Genomic DNA, 6,000 nt, shown 5'->3' with positions numbered 1-6,000 from the left:
AACTTAATTTGTAGACCAAGCTGGCCTTGAATTCCCAGAAGTCCACCTGCCTCTGCCTCCCAGTTTTGTTTTGTTTTTCAAGCTTTTGTTTTTATCGTTTGTGTGTTTGTGCATGTAAGAGTGTGTGGAATATGTGTACAGGTGACCATGGAGGTCAAAGAGGACACAGGTTGGATTTGTTGGAGCCGGAGTTAAAAGCAGTCATGTGAGTACTGGGAACCAAACACGCGCGCTGTAAGAATTCGAAGTCTTAGCTGTGGACCACCTCTCCGGCTGCTCCTTCTGCAATGTAGCTTTTTTTACGTGGGTCCTGAAGGGCTAACCTGGGCTCCCATCAGGCTTCAGCGGCAGATCCAGTCTTTTTGTTGTTGTTGTTGTTTTGTTCATTTGTTTGGTTTTTCCAGACATAATGCCTGGCATTAAAGATCTATTTATTTATTTTGCCTATGAGTACTCTATCTGCATGTACACCTGCAGGCCAGAAGAGGGCATCAGGTCACAACATAGATAGTTGTGCGCCACCATGTGGTTGCTGGGAATTGAACTCAGAACCTCTGGAAGAGCAGACGGAGCTCTTAATCTCTGAGCCATCTCTCCAACCCCAAAGGGAAGGTTTTAAAAACAGCAAAAAAAAAAAAAAAAAAAAAAAGACAGGCGTGGTGGTGCACGCCTTTAATTCCAGCACTCAAGAGGCAGAGGTAGGCAGATCTCTGTGAGTCCGAGGCCAGCCTGGTCTACAAAGTGAGTCCAGGACAGCCAGGGCTATACAGAGAAACCCTGTCTTGGGGGGAAAAATCCCTGGCTGGAAGGCTTCACAGAATGGGGCAAGCCGGGAACTGAAGTCAGTCCCTGGGCAAATGTACCTGCAGAAGTGGGTTGTGTAGCCTTGTGGGAGGCACACTGCACACGCACGAGCCTCTCCTTTCCTGATTCTTTTCTCTTTGTTTTGTTTTGTTTTTATTTTTTTGTTTTTTCGAGACAGGGTTTCTCTGTGATGCCTTGGCTGCCCTGGACTCGCTTTGTAGACCAGAGGCTATTTTTTTAAAAAGTGGTTCACGCTTGAGCATTTTCAGACCAGAGTGGCCAGCTTATGGCCATCGCTTTCTTGGTCACTCCCTAAACCTCAAGCCTACCTTGTGCAGCTCAGGGGTGAGGGGTGGAGGGTGAGGGGTGGGGGTGGGGGATGGGAGGTGAGGGGTGGGAGGTAAGGGGTGGGAGATGGGGGTGAGGGGTGGGGGGTGGGGGTGGGGCTGGAGTAGGAGTGGGAGTCACCCTGCCCAGCCCGGCTGCTCCCTGCATCCCTGATGCCCTCTCCTTTAGCCTCCAACTCTGAAGAGCCTCTGTCTTAAGCAGCCTACTATGGTCCCACCTAAGCCCGTCTAGGGCTCACTGGAAGACTGCTTGCTCTGTGCTCCCCAGGAGGTTGTGGTTGATTTGCCCAAGAAATGGGAGGGGACTGTGTGAACCTCTTGTGGGTAAGATGGTGCGACTGATGTTCCTGAGAGCACATTGCTTTCTGCCCCACTGAGGCCTGGGGCTGCTGGGCTGCTGGGCTGCAGCTGGTGGCAGACTTCCTGGCTACACTGTGCCTATCACTGTGTGTGTGTGTGTGTGTGTGTGTGTGTGTGTCTGCCTGTCTGTCTGTCTGAACAGGACCAATAGGGGGAAGGGGAGGACCCAGGGGCCATATAAAATACGCACCTGAATGGAGGAATCTGTTACTTTCCCTCAGCCTTGTCTTTCCTGGATGTTTTTTGTTTTGTTTTTGTTTTTTATTTTTGTCCCAACCAGGCATGAACTCAAAGATCCTCGCAATGGCATCTAGCACCCCTGTTAGATTTTTCAGGGCACTTATCCTGGGTTTGAGGAGCAATTGTATAGCAGACTGTGGGTCCTGGAGAGGGACTAGGAGGTGACCACGATTGTCAGGCATTGTGAGGGGCCCCTGAGTGAGCCCCCTGCATCGAGACTGGCATGGTGAGAGCCTGCACCGGGAGAAGGGACAGCCGGGCACAGGCTCTGAGGGGGGTGAGGTGTTTCATCTTTGCTGGCAGGAAGGATCCTTTCAAGGTTCCCTTCAAGGACCAGAGTGGAGACCTGAGAACAGCGCAAACTCCCCTGTGGAGGAAGGGGAGGGCACGGGGATGCTCCACTGGATACACCTGGGCAAGGTGGGCTGGGACCCACCATTGCTTCCTCGCCCTAGCTGCTGGTGGGCCCCCAGCCCGTGACTGGCTAAGGGCAGGCACCTGGGTGGGCTGCCTGGGGGAGGGAAAATCCACTGAGCTTCCCTGCCACTTCTTGAGCTGATCTGGAATGCAGGCAAACCTGACCTCTTGAAGTTTTCTGGTAGAGAGGGAAAAAGAGATCCCAGGCTTGTTTTGAGTTTGAGGTGGGACATGGACAAATCCCAGGCTGCTCTGCGTGGGCTAGGAGGAAGGTTCTTCAAAGCAAAGCTTTGCTGGGTGCTGGCACAGCTCACAGCCTTTGACTACGTGTCAGGAACTACACAGCTGCTGGAAACTTGTCCTCTCTCCCCTTCGGAGCTTTCCTGAGGTAAGAATGTTTGACGTGAACTCTGAGGCAGGGGCCAAGGTGGCAGGAGCAGCTAGACTGTCTGGGGATCACAGTTGTGACCTTGCAAATGGCCCTTCCATGGTGGCACACACAGAGAAACCCTGTCTCGAAAACCAAAAAAAAAAAGGGAGGGTGTTAAAGGACCGCTTACTCCAGAGGTTGTTGTGAATGGTGCTTTATTCGTTAGGTCACAGAGTCACATAGGACGGCTCTTACAAGCAGGCTCCCCTTCTCTCTGTCTCTGTCTCTCTTTTCTTCCCGATACAGAGTTTCTCTATGTTACCTTGGCTATCCTGGACTCCCTTTGTAGACCAGGCTGGCCTCGAACTCACAGCGATCTGCCTGCCTCTGCCTCCCTAGTGCTGGGATTAAAGGCGTGCGCCACCATATCCAGCTCTTTCTTTAATTAAAAAAAAAGTAATTTTTTGAGATAATTGTATTCTTTCGCCCTTTCCTGTCTTCCCTCAAAAGCCCTCCCATGTGGCCCCACCCTTTGCTTTTTCATATTTATGGCTTCTTTTTAATTACTGTTGAATGTATGTTTGGTGTGTGTGTGTGTGTGCGCATGAGTGTGTTCCTAAATACATATACACAGCCTACTCAGTCTTTACAATGCTACTTGCATGTATGCATGGTTTCAGGGCTGACCATTTGGTGCTGGGCAATCAGTCGGTGAGCTCTTTTCTTGGAAGACTATTTCTCCTACACTCAGCATCCCTCAGCTGTCTGTAGTGCCCGGTCTAGGCTTGAGCTCCCCAACACGCCCCACCCACGTCAGCACGTCTGTTGGTGGAGCCCATTACAGAAAACTACAACCAATCAAAACAAGAGTTATGAGCCCAGGCTAACTGCCTCATGTACAACACAACTCCTGTACCCAAGGACCACTGGGAAAGAGCAAGAGCAGCAGGAAGATTCTAAGAGCCAAAGGTGTGGACAGTTTGCTGTCTTTGTGTCCCCTAGAAATGTCCCAAGCTGCAGGCATGAGGACTCACCAACATGGCTGCCTAACCCTGACCTAAACAAGGACGGCTCCGCCTCCACTCATGGTAGATACTGAGGAAAGGAGGACACAGGCCTCTACAGAGGAAGGCAAGGTCCAGATGTTCCAGCGCACCTCTGTCCACACGTGGACGGTTGTTAGCAAAGGTGAAGGGGCTCTGCTCCCTCTGAGCGCACATGGCTTAAAGGAGGAGAGCTGACATCACTGACGTGAAACGTCTAGGGTCCTGGGCCCTAGTCCCTGCAGGGAAGGCCAAGAGGGTGATGCAGGTCCAAGAAAGACTCAAGGAGGGAACCATGGAACTGACCGGAGGGACTGAGGCACCGGGCAGGAGCCACGGAACAGCAGGGAGGGACTGAGGCACCGGGCAGGAGCCACGGAACAGCAGGGAGGGACTGAGGCACTGGGGAGGCGCAAAAACACCACTGCTTAGTTCAGTTCCTCCTCGGGACAACAGAGGCTGACTGCTGAAGCCGCCCACCACGCGGACTAGGGTTGGTGGGTAGGAAGGAGCAACCCTGACCCAGTCTCCTGTCTTTGTTTGTTTGAGGGTTTCTCTGTGAAGCCCTCGCTGTCCTTGACTCACTTTGTATACCAGGCTGGCCTCAGACTCACAGCGATCTGCCTGCCCTGCTGGGGCTACAGGCCCACTCCTGGCTAGTCTCTTTCAACCTTCACCTGGCTGCAGATGGTCCCAAGATTCCTCCAAAGTCACCACTCAGCTGGCTTCCCAAACTCAGGACAGATTTTTTTTTAAAGATGTATTTATTATGTGTATATAGTGCTTTGCCTGCATGTAAGCCTGCAGGCCAGAAGAGGGCAGTTGATCACATTATAGACGGTCGTGAGCCACCCTGTGGGTGCTGGGAATTGAACTCGGGACCTTTGGAAGAGCAGCCAGTGCTCTTAACCTCTGAGCCATCTCTCCAGCCCCTCAGGGCAGAATCACACAACCCCCCCTACACCTATTTAGATACATCCGTATATATACACAATTAGGCACATACACACCTTTACCTAACTAGATACACATACACACACACACACACACACACACACACACACACACACACACACACACACACCCCTACACCTTGACTTTTTCTTTTGTTGAAGTCATGTCTCCAAATCCCTTGCAGGCCATGGGAGGATTCTGACTCACCTGTGTTCAGAGCCTTCTGCTTAGCAGAGCAGAAAGAAAACCCAGCACTACAGAGACTTTCATGTCATCTTCTTCCATTTGTTGGGACCGACTGTGGGCAGAGGCTTTCAAGGGTAGCCATGGGTGGTCTCAGGTTAGATGCCCGCAAAGGCAGATATCTCTGTCAGTTTGACCTTCCTTGATCAGGGCGTTCACTGCCACGCACCCATGAACATAATGTTTAAAGACTCTCAAAGGAAAGAAAAATGTCTTGTTTCTTGCCAGTCCCCGTTCCCAGTGTGTGGCCAAGTGATGGATGAGACTGGCTCGACGGGTCTGTACTGGTTATGAGGGCAGGTGCTTTGGGTCCAGCCAGTTCTCACTGGACTTGAAAACCTCTGGGATCAGTTTTATAGAGAAACAAACAGCCCTTTTGGGTAAATTATGTGCTGTTTAGTCTCCCTGAGAAGCTGGCTCTGGAGATGGATCTGGCCCTCACAAATGTCCTCCAAAGCCAGGCTGGCCCCTGACTCTGTGACAGCAAGAAGGGACAGCGGAAGAACCAAAGAGTACAGGCACCATGGGTGTTATTTATCTCACTCAAAAAAAAAAAAAAAAAAAAAAAGGAGAGAGGAAAAAGCTCTCCAGATGGCAACAGCAGCAGCTGGTTGTACATGGTCCTCATGCTGAAAACCAAAGGCAAGGTTCCAGCATCGCCCTCCCCACGCTGTATTAGATGGTCCTGTGTCTTCTGTAGGGCACCTGGGACCTTACCAAGCCCCACAGTTTAACATGCACATGCGTGTAGTCTGGATTGGATTTTGTTTAAGGTGGGGTTAGAAGGCACTGTCTTCCAAGCCAGAGAACTGCCACGGCGTCTGCTGTGATCAGCCTGGTGGGCTCGCCGACTGCCACAGCTCAAGCAAGGTGGCTGGGTGTCTCCCAGAGTGAGAAATATGCTGGCTAGTTTTATGTCAACTCGACAAGCTGGAGTCATTTAAAAGGAAGGAACCACAACTGAGGAAACACCTCCCTAAGATCTGGCTGTAGGCAAGCCTGGAGGGCATTCTCTTAATCAGTGACTGATGGGGGTGGGCCAGCCCATTGTGGGTGGTGCCTGAGCTGATGGTCCTTGATTCTATAAGAAACAGGCCCAGCAAGCCAGTAACCAGCACCCCTCCATGGCCTCGGGTTCAGCTCCTGCTTCCGGGATCCTGTTCTGACTTCCTTCCTGAGGAATTTGCATATGCCACACAACAGTACCCTAACTAAGACAGAA

Source organism: Acomys minous (genome assembly GCF_964271855.1).
Source record: "Acomys minous genome assembly, chromosome: 8".
In the NCBI taxonomy this organism is placed as follows: domain Eukaryota; kingdom Metazoa; phylum Chordata; class Mammalia; order Rodentia; family Muridae; genus Acomys; species Acomys minous.
Note: the sequence above shows the minus strand (reverse complement) of the source record.